General features: G+C 38.2%; 1 protein-coding gene across 2 annotated transcripts in view; it reads left to right on the top strand.

Annotated features, from left to right (window-relative positions):
- The first annotated feature begins 1504 nt into the window (after window positions 1-1504).
- The window catches only part of RIMS1 (regulating synaptic membrane exocytosis 1), a 348972-nt gene continuing 332497 nt past the window's right edge, over window positions 1505-17979 (top strand). For both annotated transcript variants that reach the window (XM_045010069.1, XM_045010070.1), the window contains exon 1: window positions 1505-1711. The gene's annotated coding sequence lies outside the window, so the exon portion shown is untranslated. The remainder of the gene's footprint in view (window positions 1712-17979) is intronic.

Consider the following 17979-nt stretch of genomic DNA (forward strand, 5'->3'; position numbering starts at 1 on the left):
AGTTAAGGTTGTACATACAGGCTTCACTATGCACATAGTGTTATACATTTTATAGTCATTGATATATCCTATATGGAACCCCTTTTTATGAACATTACCAACTGTGCGGCTTTTAGCATTCAAGATGCACAGCACATAAACCTGGTCTCTGGTGACCTATATCATTACTGCAGTCATAAATAACATTTCACTGCACAGTGACGCTTTCTTTAGCTGCACACTTTATGAGCTTAGCAAGACAACTATTCAAATTGCACTGCACCTGCACAATGTGATTTTCAATGGATCATAACGCTGTCAAATCAGTGCCATAGTTTTACAGGAACATTTCTTCTCAATGAAGGATATTAGCAAGCCTGATTTTTACATCCAACTGTTTTGGCATTAGGTCCATTGAAAATAAGAAATATTTTTAACAATGGGGAAAGTTTAACCATTTCACTTTCCTTATAATCAAAAATAGCTTAAAGGTTTATGTTCAAACATTAAAAAAAAATCACTTTTGGTGAGAAGCTGGGAAAATGTCAACCTAAGATAAAAGCTTCAGAGAATTACAACCAACTGAAAATGGAGTTCAGTGGAAATGCCTGTGTAGCCTTAATTACAGTGGAAGCAGTTTCATCTGCTATGATTTTTATCTGCTATTATTATATTATATTCTGTGAGAACGGAGCCTTCAACTTGCCATTCATAGAGCTAATTTGTAGCTACATCTTCAGGAAGCTGACATTCCCTTTCAGTTTCTTCTCACTTTTTTGCTTATATGGCAACTTCCATCAAAAAAGACAGAGCGCTTTAGTGCCTTTCTAGCCCTCCACTACATGCTGATCAGCTTGTGTGGACTGGTATGATATGTGTCATTCTGTAGCATTAAAGCCTTTCTAAAAAAGCTCTTTTTAGTTTCTTTTAGCAGCTACAGTACATATTTAGAAATTTCTGGAAGTTTTTAATCAAGCTTTAACATTCCCTCCCTTTTAAAACACTATCCCTGAAGAACTTTATATCCCCTGAGACAACTGTATCATGAAATGAGATTCTGTGATTTTCTTGATCTCTCTTCCTATTTCTTCCACATCAGCAAATGTTTTCCTTTTATCCCCATGTTACTTTAGCAAGTAATAAATAACATTGACAAAATCAGCACACTTGCATTTATTAATCAATGACAAACTCAAAGTATAGTGTGATGGGGTAGTCTGCCCCTTAAGGCTAGTACTCCCTACTGGTCAGTCCTCCTGTCATGTGACCTGGCCTTTAGGAATTTGGGGTCTAAGGAGATATGGGGAGAGAGGCAAAGAGTCCCAGGAAGAAGCAGCAGTTAAAAGAAATTCTGTTAGTGTATCTTTAAGGGCTTGGAACCTGGAGCCTTGAAGAGAGGGTGTGGTGGGGCTCCCCTCTCCACCCAGCCAATAAGGAATGAGCTGGGAGAAGGGGCCAGCATAAATGCTGCCTTTCCTTCATAGAAGAGCAGAATTGCCTATATATACTTCAGGGAGCAAGAAGGCTCTTGCAGAGGCCCTGAATTACCTGGGAGAAGTCAGCAGTAGGGGAAGGCCTGCCTGCTGAACTCATAGCCTGAGAGTGGAAGGACTGATTGGTAAAAGGGCACAGCTGGGTGAGAAGCTATCTGAAGTCCTGAAGCTGACCTGAACCACAGCCCCACCTCCACAGAGAAGAGCAGTGGGAAAGCCCTGCCTTAAGAAGGGAAACGGTAAGGCTAGTTTGGAAGATAGCCCGGTATATATGAGAGAAGCTGAAGGAGAGCTTTATGTGATGTTCTGCCTTTGGGGTTGAATAAAGTAGACCCCGGAGGGGTATTGTTCAATATACAAGCCTCATTGGACTTATTAAACTCCCTGGTCGTGGAAACTGAGGCAGAAATGCAATGGTAGTGCTGCACAGCCACTAGGGGCACTCCAGGGGTGAGGGACTATTACAATACCCCCTGAACAACCTATGAATAAAGAATAGGAATCTTGTAAATGGGAATAGGGTAAAATAATAGGTTCTAAATATGAATTTGTAGGAAAAAGGGAAAAGAAAAACTTCTAAAAGAATGTTTAATTGGAGAGGTAAACATCGTAAGTAAACATATACACCATAGCTTATGTAAAAAAATAAAAAGAAAGCTAAAAACCTTAGCAGTGAAATATGAAGAAATCAGAGGGGTCTATTTTCTTTTGATGTGTTCACATACCTTAAATGTAATGTTTCAAATGTATGCTATAAATATTAAATGAACTGAATGTAGAATGATCTGAATTGATTAAAATTTAGCAGCTGGCCATTTTCTATATTCTTGGGTGAACAACAACTGAATGTTGTGACTTGGGCCCAGGAGTGATAAATACAAATAATGAAAGTATTGGCCCATCATTAATTGGTTAGAATGAAGAATTCTCACCCTAAAATTATAAGTAAGTGTGTTCTATTTCTTCCCCTTCCCACAAACCACTAGGGAAAATGGAAAAAGTATTCTCTTACAAGATTGATAAACATGGAAATACCAATACCAAGTTTAAGCAAAATAGTAATGCCATTAAGAATTTGCATCAGTGAGAATTCCAAACATTCATAATCAACTGAAAATAAGATTTATATAAAATCATGACTCCGTAGTTAGGAAGTTCACAATTTGCTAAATAATCCATAAGAGTCTGTCTGTATTTCCTACACATAGCGTTTCCTTTGTGGCTGTGTTATTCAGCCTACATCCTCTTTTGGTTAATTATATCCCCTTACTCATACTTGTTGATTGTTAATTATTATTTATTATAATAACTAGGGACAACTGTAATAGTATTAGAGCACCCTACATTGATCTTTCTTCTTGTGATTGCTCCTTCAAATAAACTTGAAGATAGTTTTATCTACTGTAAGTGTGATATATACAGTTAGAAAGCTAGCTGTCTGTCATAGACTTCTGACAAAGTGAAATGGAGCAGAAGGTTTAAACTACCAAGACATTATTACTAGCACTTCAGTGAATACTGAGGCCTAAATTCTCCTTTTTCTTGGTTGGGTACTAATGAGGGAAATAGAGAACATGGAAACCCGGTAGGTGGTGGTGGCCTCAGAGGGATGAAGCTAGTTGGCTTGGAAATGTGGCCAGGCTCTGCCCCACTCCTATTCATACCTGCTGACACCCACGGGAGCCACTGTTTCTTTCTGGACTAGTTGAAAGGAGCTCTGCTAAATGCACTGCACCCCTGTTCTCCCAGAATATTTTGCCAGTCTGGGTATGTGCTGTTGGTGCAGAATGGCTAAGGGAACTTGCTAGTAGCTCCTACAATCTGCCCTCAGTCTGCCTTCTTTCCAAGAACTTCTCTGGCAACAAAAGCTAAAATTTGCCCTGAAGCTGGGTAACAAAAGGATACAGCAGGCTGCAATTTCTGCTGAGTGTTCACCTCTTGACTATAAAGACCAAGTACACTCACTATTTTTCAGCCACTGGCTTCTTCCAGGAGTCAAGACCCATTTCTTCTTCTCATAGACCTTCCCCTCGATTAGTCCTGGAAATCAAATAGTCCTTAAATTGTAAAACTACTCATGATTATCCAGTCAGTCTCCAAAAGGTTATGATTTTTGTCACTTTTTCAGTGGAAGGGTGGACCTGGCAGCTTGAAAAAAATGTCAGTTATAGAACACATTTTAACTAGGTAATACATCTTGTACTTAGTGGGATTTAATTAATTTTAAAATGTTAAAACATCTGATCAGACTTGAGAACTTACTACTTTTACTGTGGAAAATTAGCTTACCTATTACAAAAATAATCTTTTCACAGTGTAATTAAATTCTCATTTATTTTAAACATCTGCCACAACTACAACATAACTAACTTATTACATAAACATTAAGACTTTAAAAGAAAACATTACAATGTCTAACAGGAAGAACATCCCCTTCACATAGGACAACATATCAATATGTCAATGACTTTTTAGATCTGATCCTAAAACGTTGCCCATTTTGTCAAGCTACCATGTCCATTATAGCCTAAAGATAATTAGATGCTATAATATGTCTGTGATAAATGATCTTCTTGACTTGTGCATTTTACTTTAAGCCTTTATATCTATCATAATGATGCTAATACGATTATCATGCAAAATTTAATAAGGAATACTTTTTATTTAATTGCATGAATCAGGCTTATTTCTTCTTGTGAATAAAAAAGTTAATTTATTTTTCCCTTGGAAGCAATGTAGTATTAGAATGCATTATTTTTTCTGTTTTAACTACATCCTACATTTTATGGGTTTTCATCCCAAAGGATATAAAAGTGGTATACAGATTATGGATCCAAGTCCGATACAATGATACTGTAACATTAACTAGAATATGATTTAGTAGAATAAATTTATGGAGCAATTCTGTGGGAAGGAATCACAGTAAGACTTTCATTGCTAGCTAAAAAGTTTCAAAAGTAAAAAAAGATTTTTGACTTACTAAACATTAAACAAAGCTGACAAATAGCAGAATAATTTCCAGAGAACAAAGTCATTATTAGGAATGGATGTAATCTGTTCTTTCTCCCTCCCTTTTTTTGTTACAAAGAAGTTTAATCCTCATCCAGGATTAAAATTCAGTGTATTTTTAGCAGTACTGTGCCCTAGATAAAAGATACTTCTCTCTATATTTTTATACATGTCTTTTAGGATTCTGGAGTATTTTGTCCTTCTACCAAACAGTCACATACTGGAATGTATATGTATAAATAAAACATAGATATAAATCTGTATGTGCATAGCTGCAATTATCTAGGCTCTTTCCACATTTTCTAATCGCAACAGTGGGGTGAAATATATGTTCTTATTAAAATACATTTTATAATACACACATCTGAGGATAGAGTATCCTGTAAAAAGTAAGCAAAGCTATAGAAGTTTCTGTGCCTTTTTGAACATTTCTCATGGTCTTGGTGCACTTTAGGAATAGCTTTAGAAGTTCCTGGTTTTCTTTATTAGGATAACTTTTGTTAAAACTAGAACTATAATATGATTGACAAAGTCCAAAAGCTGTCATTTGGTTCTTTGAAGCATAGGTTGACTGGGACAGATAATGAAATCTCTAATTGACTAAACCAGAGGCGGGTCCAAGTCACATAGTTTGGTCCCAGATTCAGATTTTCCAAGCGTTAGAAGGTGTCCAGCTCATACTTTTAGCAGTATACAGGAAAATCTCATCTACTATGTGAACTTATTTCTACTGAACACTTTACATAGAGCCTGACAATTAAATACAGTTTATCTTTGATTATCTATGTTAATTATATTTTGCATTAAAAAAACTATATAACAATAGTGAGACCATAGCATCGATCAATAGTTATGGGAAATTTGCCATTTTCATTTCTAGAGAATAGTGTAACATACTTAAAAAATAGGTATCAGAATCTGAATATTCAGCTGAGCAGACATGTTTGGGAGCTCTGAATATTTTTTGCTAGTAAATGTAAAGATGTTTGTGGTATTGCTGCTGGACAAGATTGTCTGTGTGTATTATTGGGACAAATTCAATGGTTTTAAATGGTGGTGTAAGTTATACATTAGGTAAAAGTTCTTCAGGAAATGGATATAAGTGGAAAATAGTGTAGCTTGCACCAACTTGGCATTCAGTGGGTGAGCAAAATAAGGGTAATTTAATTGTTAAGTAAGTGTATTTGAGACAGATTCACTTTTCAAGCACAGCGTCTTTATGCCAGCATAGCATAGTTTTTGCAAAGGAGCCATGGGACTGGTGTAATTCATACCCGGTGAATAATAATTGCACGTGAGGTCTTGTTTGTCTGTCAGATCTGTGTCACCTCCATAGACACTTCTGGAATACTGGATCTTCTAGGGTTGTGTCAGCAGTTAAGGGACTGCAGGAAAAAGAGTGGGAAGAGGTGTGACCAGGGCATCTCCTCACTGCTGCAAGTGAATCAGCTTACCTACCTTATGGTAGGGTGTGAACTGACCTCCTTTGTCCCTCTGTTGGTGCTAGGACCTCACTTCATCTTGCATCCTCCTGGTACCTGTTCTTCCTGTTTTTCTGTCACCCGCTTTTTAGCATGCATGTTACTTTAATCTTGCACATCCAGTGACTATCCTACTGATGCAAGTTACACAGCTTTACCACCTATCCCATGTACACTTGTTTTCTGCTCAATTTACACCTTTTTTAGTAGTACTCAGTGTTTGAGTCTCTTGGTCACCTGAATTGACTTTAGTAGACTTCAGTAGATCAGCCACAGTGGAGGCTGGTGACATCTGAGATTAGGGAGGTGAAGCAGATACCCAAGTCTTCGCTACAACCTTGCTAACAGCAGTAGGTAAAGATCACGCTATCTGAATTATATATGTGAGCTGTACTCTGCCTCTCCCCCAGAGGCAGCTCCACAACATGTGAGGGATGCATATTTTTGTCTTTTGCAGCAGGCTGACTGGTCTTCTAACTATGTTGGCCTTCTGCCAAGCTGGTATCCTTGGCCTTCTGCAACCGGTAAGGCTTGGAAGGCTGTGAATATTTTCTGCTAGATAGAGCTCAATCTGTTTTCTATTTTTATGATAAAATACAAAAAATAAAGAAAAGATAGCAAGGAAAAGCCATATGTCATGGAATGTTGAAATAATCTACAATTAAATTCCTAATATTTAACTTTAGTTTACCATTCAAAATTACTTTTCCATTCCATGAATAGAATACCTGGAACTGTAAAGCCCTATATAATTTTAAACTCTCCTGGAAAACAAATAAATACTATACCGATATACCTTACCTGAAGATCTGGCCCAATGTATTTCATGATTGGTGGACCATAACTGCTGATTATCAATAAGTATCAGTGGTGCCCAAAACCAAGGAAAAGATATTCCAGCAGATGGGAATTTCCTTCCCAAGTATCCAGTTAAGACTGTGAAGTGGCAACAGGCTCCCTGTAATCCTCCTTGTCTCCTGCTGCAGAGTTGGTAGCCACCTGTGGCCGTTAACCACAGCAAGGTCCATAAAGACATTATCCCTAAAATGTGTATTAGAGCCTATAAGACCATGAAATGGCTCTTCAATACCTTCTTTTAAGACAGAAGTTTCTATGCATTCAGTACACCTTCAAGACCTGTAACTACCAACTCTGTTGTAAGGCACATGTGTTGACATGCCGGGAAGGTCTGTTTGCATAATAAACAATTGGTTTCATCAGCAGAATTGCAAGGAGGTAGGTTATTCAAGGAGTTGCTAGACCAGGTGGTAATACAAACAAGTATGACAATAGTAGTTGTTCTCTAAAAAGAGTGCAAATACTTTAGGTATGCATTCCTTTAATTCCCTCAAACCCATGGCAAAAGATTCCTCCAATTCAAAAGAGAAATGCAGTATAAAAGACAAAAATATGTACAATATATATAGGATAAAAATCCCTAAAAGGCTGGAAATTCCAAGACTCCACATGAACACGTTGGTTAACAAGCAACATGAAGTAAAATCTACACAGGGCTCTCTAATTCAGGCCACTGGAAGATCAAGACCAGTGTACTAGCAGACGGCCTTCTTGAGATCAAAGAAAGGAAATCTCATTTCCTGGCAGAATTCGAATGCTCCACTTCAGACAAATGAGTCTTTTACAGCATCAAAGAAAATTACTCTCCACATGTAACAAAGTTTCCATAGTATCCTTTCATCTAGTCTTGGACTTGGAAGGAGCCACACAAACAGAGAATTTCATCCAAAGAGCATTTGCTCGACAAAGGAGTAATGATAGCCAATTTCACTATGAAATTCTGAAAATTCTACTTAGTGATTCCTTTAGTCGACCAGAAACCCAGAGGGCTAAAGGCATCAACAAATTCATTAAAAAAAATGCAAAAAATTCAGGATGGAAAGTCTATCATTTAGCCTGGGGCACACCCATCAGAGGGCATCCTTTCATTCACCGACTTTTCAGAAGTTTATACTCCTGAGGGAATTCTGTGCCACTGTGCACATGCAGAATTCATGTGCCTAAGATTTTTTTTTTCTTTGCAAAAATACATTCTGCTGGAGAGGCACTGCAGTTACACCTTTTGCCCACTGGGGCTACTGTGGCACCAGAATAGAGGAAGCCAGCCCACTGGCTATAGCAGTCTGCAGCTGATAGGGAGAGAGCAGAGGCTGTGTTTCTCAGAGCATCCTGCCTGTGTGGCCAGGTGAGGAGACATGGGATATGGGGGACAGACTGATGAGCGGGGCACAAGGAGCTGCTGAGGATCACATAAACTGGGGTTTAGAAGGGCTAGTGAGGTGGACAGACTGGAGTGGGGGCTGAGCAGGAGTAGAGGTGCAGGGATACTTGAGGACAGGGGCAGATATGCCTGACTGATTTGGGAGAAGCTAGGGGTCAGCCAAGGTCTGTGTGGGGAAGGCTTCCCAACAACCTAACAATCCCTCTCTCCCCAAAATCTGTTCCATACTTCTCCCACTCACACCCAACAACCCTCCAGGTTCACTCCCAGGCTCCTTCCCAGCAATTAATTTCCTCTCCCTCAGCTCCTCTTTTACCCCTGACTCCCTCAAGCCTTTGCACTGCTTCTGAGGGGTGCAGGAAATACGTTTCTATTTTGTAGTTTAAATGAATTATTACTCCAAGGTTTGTATTAATATGCCTAGTAAGGAATCTATTTGTCAAAAAAGCATTTCTGGAATCTTTTTTTGTGGTCTGTATTGTTACAGACATACTTGTTGACAGGTATTTTGAAATAAATTACCAATGTGATTTAAACTGTCATGATTATATTGTGGTATTTTGACAAATAAAAAAGGCAGAATTTTGCAGTATATTAAAGTATTGTGCGCAGAATTTTTAATTTTTTTAGTGCAGAATTCCCCACAGAAATAAACATATCCCAGTCTGTAAAAAACATAGAAAGTACCCCAGCTTCAGCTATACATCCATTTACTGCCAATACAAAGTACTCCTCTTTTGATTAATAGATTTTGAGGTCAGAAAAAACATTTATGATAATCTAGGCTGACCACCTGCATAATACTACAGACCATAGAACTTGACCTGGTAATCCCTATATTGAGCCAAATAACTTGCGGTTGAACTAGAGCAAGTCTTTTAGAAAGACATCCAGTCTTGAGTTAAAGACTTCAAGTGATGGAGAATTTACCACATCTCTTTTCAAGCTACACATTTTGCCCTTGTGCCACACTTGTAGTTAACAGAGTTATTTTGGTGCAATAACAGTGGAGGAGCTAAGATATATACCTGTATATGAAAGAAAATCATTCTTTGACTAAGGTTGAGATAATCAGAGCCTAAGAGTTAGGTCATGAAAGTGAATTGATGAAGGGAGGAAACTCAGACCAAGTAATTTGAGTGCAAGGAAAATTTCTACCTCCAAAATCTCCTGAATTTGGAATAGGTCCACTTGATAGTGCAGAGACAAAAGGGTAAACCTTAAAGATCCACAGATCTCAGCAGCTCACAAATACCTTCAGTGAGCAATTTGGGGATTAAGTTTCATCCTCTCTTCATGCCATGGTAAACCAAACTCACTTCATCCACATGTTAACTTCTTCAAAGTGTCAGGGAACTTTAATCTTCCAAAAATTTGCACTGCAGTCTTCCAGAGAAGTAAAAAAATTAGTTGAGTGTCTTCTGTATTTGTTAGTTCTCAAAATAACTTTCCTATTGGCAATAATTTGGGTGAGACAGATGTCAGAATGAGAACACTTGAAACTCAGTTGTGCAACTTATGTTCAGCTAATATTATGCAGAGTACTGTAAAAGGATGAGGGCTATCTTATAACACCCTCCTCCTTCCAGACCCAGATTTGTTCATGCTGAGTCAGCTCACTTTCTGCGTTAATTCTGTCTGAGCTCTCTCAAGGAATCCAGGGAAGCAATTTCCATTGGGTTTAGTTATTTTATTTAAGACTTCATAAAAAAACCTTTGCAGACTTTTCCCTCAAAAGTCTGTGCAGGCTGAGTAGTTCCTTCCCCAAGTCTGTCCTTCACTTTAGTAACTTTATTAACCAAAATTTCCTGGCTCTTACCTTAGAACCTCAGCAATACAGGACTCCACGTGTTCTCCCTTCTGTCCATTTGGTTTCTGGAGCAATTCCGTTCTACAGTAGCTCCATTAGCAGTCCATTGGGAGTACAGCTTCTGGGCCCTCAGCTTTCTGGAAGGTTTTGCAGTACTCTCCTCCATTTCCTGCTGCTCTCTTTTATAAGGCTCAGCAAATTAAGTTCCAACTCTTTCTCAGATGCAGCGGGTGGGGCTAATAAGCCTGCTAGCCAGCTAGCTAACTGCAGGCCTCTGATCCCAGAGAAATGGGATATATCTTCACAAGGACTAAATGTTCCCAATTTTGATTCAGTTTTCCACAGATTCCAAGACAGTTCTTTCCTTGTTCTGAACAGTCCTTAAACATAAGGAGTTAGAGACCAGGTTAAGTTTGATGTGAAGAGCATTCATAATGTCCCTAAGATAAAACTCTTCTTAAAAATCTAATTTTGATTCATAGCTTTCCACTGAAGTTGGTGGCAGGAGGCTGTTAGACCTTAAGAGAAAGTAGCTGGGTCTAAAGCTATATCCAAGATTCTTATGCAAGAACATTCTTTTGGCTCATGAAATAAGGACAAAGACCAGAGTCAGCAGCACTTCATGGTTTGAAATACCCTTTTACATTAGCTCCAAACATAGAATTGTAGGACTGGAAGGGCCCTCAAGAGATCATTAGTTCAGTCCCCTGCACTCATGGCAGGGCAAGTATTATTTAGACAATTCTTGACAGGTGTTTGACTAACCTGCTCTTAAAAATCTCCAATGATGGAGATTCTACAACTTGAGTAGGCAATTTATTCCAGTGCTTAATCACCCTGACAGGAAGTTTTTCCTAATGTCCAACCTAAACGGCCCTTGCCATAATTTAAGCCCATTGCCTCTTTTCCTAGTCTCAGAGGTTAAGGAGAACAATTTTTCTCCCTCCTTCTTGTAACAACCTTGTATGTACTTGAAAACTGTTATCATGTACCCCCTCAGTCTTCTCTTTTCCAGACTAAACAAACCCAATTTTTTCAATCTTCTCTCATAGGTCATGTTTTCTAGACCTTTAATCATTTATGTTGCTCTTCTCTGGACTTTCTCCAATTTGCCCACATCTTTCCTGAAATGTGACGCCCAGAACTGGACACAATACTCCTGCTGAGACCCAATCAGTGCAGAGAATTACTTCTCATGTCTTGTTTACAACACTCCTGCTAATACATCCCAGAATTATGTTTGCTTTTTTTGCAACAGTGTTACACTGTTGACTCATATTTAGCTTGTGATCCAGGATGACCCTGTGATGTTATCTGATTACAATATGACCATATAGGTCATTGTTGCAACCACTGTTATATATTTGCAACAAATCTTGTACAAAGGTTGTCAGGTGAGGTGTCTATGAAAAAGTTATGATTTGCTAGTTACCATTATGCTATCTGTATGCATGTATCATTTTTGTATGTGAAGTTATGAATATTGGCTCTATACCTGAATTTCAAATGTTTGCTCCTGGGGTAACACCCACGAAATAGTTAGCCAGCACATCTTGGAGGGACTATTCAAATTGAGTGGCCCATCAAAAGGTCACTTAACTCACAGTGGACCATGGGAGATGCCCATCTAAACTGAATGGACTTCTCTGTGAACCTTCCATCTGAAGGATAGGTAATGGATTCCTGCAATGAATGAGCGAAATTGGCATGAACATGTGACTTGTCCATGTGACTCCAAACACTTTCTTGTCACCTGTGATTCTCTACTAGCTGTGCTGAGGGCTTTGTTTTGAAACAACGGGTGTCCCTCCACATGGCAGAAGAGATAAAAGGCCCTGGAAACTCCTCCATTTTGCCTCTGTCCTGCTCCAGCCTCTTTCTTGCCAAAGCCTCTGGACTATTAATTTATACTAATGGAAGCATTTTAACCAATGGACTGAGGTCCTTCCAATGATTTGGAAGCAGACAGAGACTTGACTTAAGACAGCAGTTTATTCCATCAGTGCTACAAGCCTGAACCAAGAACTTTGCAATTACTGTATGTATTTGATTTCTTTAGCCAATTTTAACTCTCACCTTTCTTTCTTTCTTTTTATAAATAAACTTTTAGATTTTAGATACTAACGGATTGGCATCAGCATGATTTTTGGGTACGATCTAAGTTATATATTGACCTGGATGTATGGTTGGTCCTTTGGGATCAGAAGAACCTTTTATTTGATGAGATTGGTTGTAAAGAACCACTCACCTTTAAATCCAGTGTTTTTGGTGGTAATATAGAACTGGAATGCCCAAGGAAACTGCTTTTATGACTTCTTGTTGTCCAGTGTGGTGAAACAGAAGTTTACTTTTGTTGATGGTTTGGTATATCCTATGGGGGATTAGCCACCAGTCTTGGGGTGTATCTACCCTATTTCTCAGCAGTTTGTCCTGAATTGTTGGCATCCTCAGTTGTGACCCACTGAGCCGTGGTTACAGCCCCCCCCCACAACTCTTTCTGCAGTATTCCTTCCTAGGCAGTCATTTCCCATTTTGTATGTGTGCAACTGATTGTCCCTTCCTAAGTGGAGTACTTAGCATTTGTCCTTATTGACTGTCATCCTATTTACTTCAGACCATTTCTCCAGTTTGACCAGATCATTTTGAATTTTAATCCTATCATCCTAAACACTTACAATCCTTCCCAGCTTGGTATCGTCTGCAAATTTTATAAGTGTACTCTCTATGCCATTATCTAAATCATTGATGAAGATATTGAACAGAACTGATCCCTGCAAGTACTATACCCAGAACTGATCCCTGCAAGACCCCACTTGATATGCCCTTCCAACTTGACTGTGAACCACTGATAACTACTCTGTGGGAATTGTTTTCCAACCAGTTATGCACCAGCCTGATAGTTCTCCATCTAGGTTATATTTCCCTAGTTTGTTTTGGTTGGCCAAACATAAACTGGACGAGCATGTCTCCACTGATGCATCATCTGAAAGGAGAGTTCCCCATGTTGTGGATCCCTTATACAATCTTCTCTTTCCTTCTTTGTTATCTTTTGAATGCTCACTCTTATATATTCCATTAGTCATGGGATCTGTGGTCAATCTGATGCGTAAATATTTTTGTTAGTTTTCTTTGACTGTAGACTCGTAGCCACTGCTTTCTTCAGTTAATTTATGATTCTTTCTACTCACTTAAATCAATTATTGTAATGATCGATTTATTGAATGCTGGAGCATTTTCTTGAAATAAAGTTTATATATTTTTTAATCTTCATTTAGAGAGGTTTTTCTCTCAAAAAAGAAAGAGAATTTATTTTATCTTTTTTGGTGAGATGGCATTTTATGTCATCATTGAAACACAGCTTGACAACATTTTTGTAAATATATACTTCCCGACACCACGAAACTATGTCACAGACTTTCCACTCTTTCCCCTTATGCTTTGGTGTCGTTTCTTACAGGCTGCTTTTTCATTTAGAAACTGACTCTTCACTGATGTCACCTATATTATTTTCTTTAACTTCTCAATGTCTGCACTAGCTATTCACCGCCCCCTCCCCCCCCCCCCGGCCTTCAGTATTGTGCTTTTTCACTCAACTTGACATGTCTTTGACAACCTACTGCCTTTTTTGTTATTTTTGAGTTGTCCATAGGCCACTTAGTACTCAAAGGTTTTAGGCTTGCATTTATCACACATTTCTTTTAAAATTAGATATTATAATGTTTCTGAGGTCAAAAATCAACTCTTACACCTTGCTTCTACTCTGTTCTTTTTTGATTGCTTTAATATATGAAGCATGACAAATGAGTTAAATGTAATTACATTGATTCAGCAGTTTATCTTATTGAATAGCTGAAAAGTATCTATTCTGTCAATCACTATTTTCTTTAAATCTGTAAATTTCTCTGGATAGCCAAAATTTTGTGCCCAATTTTCTTTCTTTCCCATTCCAATTAAAATGTCACATGACATAGTATTACATAAAAACAGGGAATTTTCAGTTCATGTATTATAAACAACATAGAAAAGAAGATAATAGTCAAGATTAATAAAGTACAACAGCAGTTTTTCATTTTCAGCCTGCTGTCTACTAAATTTTAGGTGGCACTAGATATAGTAAATACTGTAGGTGTTTCACCAAGAAATAATTATTGTACTTGCACACAAATTGACATAGAAAAATTTCAAACAACTATTTCAGGCTAAATGATTTTAATCCCACTAAATACTAATGTTACTGATTGAAGATAAATGAATAGATATGAATTTACAGAACTGAAATAGAAAAGTCATTTATAAAATTATTCAGTCTAAAAGACTGCCATTTAAAAAGAACCCTGAAAGCCTGGTACAATAATCTGATTTTTACACAAAGGACTTTATATATTGTCAGGCTCTTAACTCTCTCAAGTAAGTCACGTTCAGAAAGCAAACACTTCATAAAGAAGAGAACAAGAATTAAAGTATAAAATCAAATGATGAACAAAACATTTATCCCTTGTATTAAGTATAAACAAAAGGTTTTTATAGCCTTTGTGTCTTGACAAATCAAAAGGAATAAAGGATTTGCAGATAAAGAATCCAAATCACAATAACTTGACCTCCAAACTGTCACCGAACCTTTGTTTCAATTTATAACATATTTTTTTCACTTTGAATCCACCACTAATTCCAAATGTGTCTGATTTCTGCTTTTCTCAAAAATAGCACTTTAGTTTGCTCAGCCTTTCTATAGTTTTACTGATTTTTTTTTACTTTATAATATAGAAGAGAATATTGTTGAGAGGTATCCAGGATACTTGTGGCCAACATCCAGATATCTATCTCTAAAGGAACAATTACTTTTTATTTAATTATTTACATTTTATAGCAATATTGGGGCCTGATGCATTGCCCATTGAAATCAGTATGATTGTTTTTCCTTAATGTGTACCCACTCAGTGCTCTGAGCACACTTACAATATATTAAAATTCATTATATCTGATACAATCTTAATATTCAGATAGACTGCCCGCCACAACCAAAAAAGCTGCCAAAAAAAATCAGTTGCAGTTAAAGGACCCTTCCCACAACCACTTCATCCCTCAAGGACCAGGAAAACAGATCTATTAAAAAATTAACAGACCTAAATGCAAGTGAGGTAGTGAATTTCAGAGAGATCCTCCCCAACAGTACAAAAGTGTTCCAACTCAGCACCTTGAATGACCACAACTGTGATAGTATCACATGAGGAGAGAGGCAGTATCTCAGGTTGCTACGTCCCACACCATCTATAGCAGGGGTTGGCAACCTCTGGCACGCGGCTCGCCAGGGTAAGAACCCTGGCAGGCCGGGCCAGTTTGTTTACCTGTTGGGTCAGCAGGTTTGGCGGACTGCAGCTCCCACTGGCCACGGTTCACCGTCCCAGGCCAATGGGGGTGGCGGGAAGCAGCGCGGGCAAGGGATGTTCTGGGATGTGCCTGTGGGAGCCGCGATCGGCTGAACCTGCCGACGCGGCAGGTAAACAAACTGGTCCGGCCGCCAGGGTGCTTACCCTGGTGAGCTGCGTGCCAGAGGTTGCCGACCCCTGATCTATAGTTTTATGTTACAATCAACAGCTTTAAACTCCCCTTGGAAACCAATAACTAGCCAGTTCAGATCCTACAGCACAGGTATTATATGCTCTCAGCATTAAGCTTTACTCAGTCATGTGCACCAAGTTTATTTTCCAGGAGATCCCAACAGGCAGCCCTGTGTTCAGTGAATTATTTTATTTATTTATTTATTAATAGTGTTTTCTATGGTGCTCATCTCTCTAGCATTTGCACCTATCTCAGGTTAATGACTTTTATCTTTACAACATTTCTCTGAGCAACAGTGGATCTGGGATTTTGCAATGGAGGGGGTAGGTGGGAGGGATCAATATGCAAATACCTAGCATAACATAAATAAACATTATGCACACTAGTTACATTTTTATAGTTAATTTCATGGTATCTAAGGTTTTTCACAAGCAATAGCCTTTAAAACCTTTAGTGAAGTGGTCCGTTGTATTTTTGTAAATTAGTATCTTAGTCTCACTTTTGATTGTTTGGTAACCTTTGATTTTTATCAATGTCCCTTGCTCAAATGAAAAAGACAGCTGGAAAACTACATTTCCCTTGCAATCCCTTCACCTATCATGCCTCTTTCCCAGCTTGGTTCTTTTTAACTCCTGTAATTCTCTCGCTTCCCCCCCCCATCCTATTTCCTCCAGGTCTTCTGTGTCTCTGACCTACTTTTTATTTTTCACAGGTCCTTGTCTCCTTTTGTCCTCCTATGTTTGTTTTTCCATTTCCCCCTAGGGTGGGTCTCTGCATCGACCTGCCTCCACCCTCTTAGTCCTCCTCTTACCTTTATCCACATCTCCTCGCATCCTGTGTCCTTCTCTTCAGTTATGATAAAGAGGTTATGGTGACCCTTACAGGCAACAGTGGATATAAGAAGGCTTTTTGAAGGGAGAGGACAGGACAGAATTTGGCCTCCAGAAAGCCAGTCGTATTTAAACTGAGATAAACCCCTGGTTTCTATATAATTAGATGGGGCTTACTGACACAGTCATGGTAGAACAGTGGTCACTTTATTACTACAGGACTCTAATGATTCAATAGTATATTTCAGTACTGAACTGAAATTGATTATAAACTAGTGAAAAGATAAATGAATGATTATTTATACATTCCAGAGAAGAGCAACTTTTAAAGAATCAAATCTTAAATAACCCCCAAAATCAAACAAAGAGCCAGAGGGTATCTGATTAGATCACTAGGGTTTTTTTTAGATTTAAATAACTGAAGTCATTTTGCACTACTAAGGTGATTCTTGTAAGCCTGTTATGTAATTAAAGTTATATGCAAATGAGACACTCCAAAAATGGATCCATAAAAACATATATTACTCAAAATGAGATGTGAGCAGCCTAGCAAGGGGAAAGGTATGGTAGAAAAAAGAGGTTAACTGATTGAATGGATAAAATTATTTTAAAAAGAATATAAATACACCTCTACCCCGATATAACATGAATTCAGATATAACGCGGTAAAGCAGCGCTCCGGAGGGGAGGGGGGAAAGCTGCACACTCCTGCAGATCAAAGCAAGTTCGATATAACATGGTTCCACCTATAATGTGGTAAGATTTTTTGGCTCCCAATGATAACATTATATCGGGGTAGAGGTGTATCAAGTTTTATATGTGTTAACCACTTAAATAAGAAAAATGTAAATTAGGAAGAAAAATCAGTCTTTATATTGGAAGGTGATGGAAGTATATTACTTTTTTCCATTCCATTTTCCATTGGGAAACTAGACATAGGTAATGAATTAAGCCATTTTCTATGGCCAATATTTTAAAAAATGACCAGTGATTTTGGGGTGCCTTAATTTTTGGGTGTCGACCCTGAGTCTACCCTGAGTCACCAAAGTTTTAACCAATCCATCAACTGAAAATCAGGTACCTCACGGTGGGTACACAAAACCTGAGGCACACAAAATCACGTGTCACTTTTGAAAATCATGACCTATTTCTGTTGAGTAAATCATTATTTCTGGATCATGTACTATTTAGTCATAAACAAAATTTTCATTATCATATTTGAAAATTTCTCAAGGATTTTTAGCAATACGCAGTCATTACAGTCCTGCCACCAAGCCAGTTAACACCCACATATATCTGACGCCCACAGGACAGGATATCCTAACCTCTATCCTACAGCTTCACTACACAATATGTCTTTTATTTATTTAGGAAATAAACAACTTCATTAGATATCTCTGAATGTACAGGTAAGTGCAAAAGATCAGAATGAGGCACTAAGCTTACAGCAAAGTTCTGATCTCACTTCTTAAACCTACTTTTGTAACAGTAGTTACATTAGATCATGGAATGTCATTATTGTTTGGTTTTCTCGGGTTCCATTTTTCCATACTGCGTTTTGTTTTCCTACCTTATTGAA

This window comes from Mauremys mutica, chromosome 3 (assembly GCF_020497125.1).
Source record: "Mauremys mutica isolate MM-2020 ecotype Southern chromosome 3, ASM2049712v1, whole genome shotgun sequence".
Lineage (NCBI taxonomy): Eukaryota > Metazoa > Chordata > Testudines > Geoemydidae > Mauremys > Mauremys mutica.